The following is a 332-nucleotide window of genomic DNA, read 5'->3' on the forward strand; positions in this document are numbered from 1 at the left end:
ATATGCGCCGATGAAAGCGCCAAACCCACGATGGGATCAATCAAAGGCAGTGACGCGTGGTGCGTGGACGGAAAGGACCTGCGGTACAAGTACAGTTTCGACGACATATCCGTCCGCCTCGACAGCGTGTGTGCAAAGATAAAGTGTGAGGACAATAAAGTGAAGGTGAAATATCTTGGTAATGAAAGCCATTGGATACTCTGCCCTGAAAACCAATACATCACCCTGGTATCCGCGAATTTTACTGCGGAAAGCCAGATCAAGTGCCCCAAGTACAGTGAGGTGTGTACCATGGCCCCTAACGGCAGCAGTCTTGTTGTTCCACAGCCTGC

The sequence above is a fragment of the Trypanosoma theileri genome (genome assembly GCF_002087225.1).
Source record: "Trypanosoma theileri isolate Edinburgh chromosome Unknown TM35_Tth_85_V1, whole genome shotgun sequence".
NCBI classification, from domain to species: domain Eukaryota; phylum Euglenozoa; class Kinetoplastea; order Trypanosomatida; family Trypanosomatidae; genus Trypanosoma; species Trypanosoma theileri.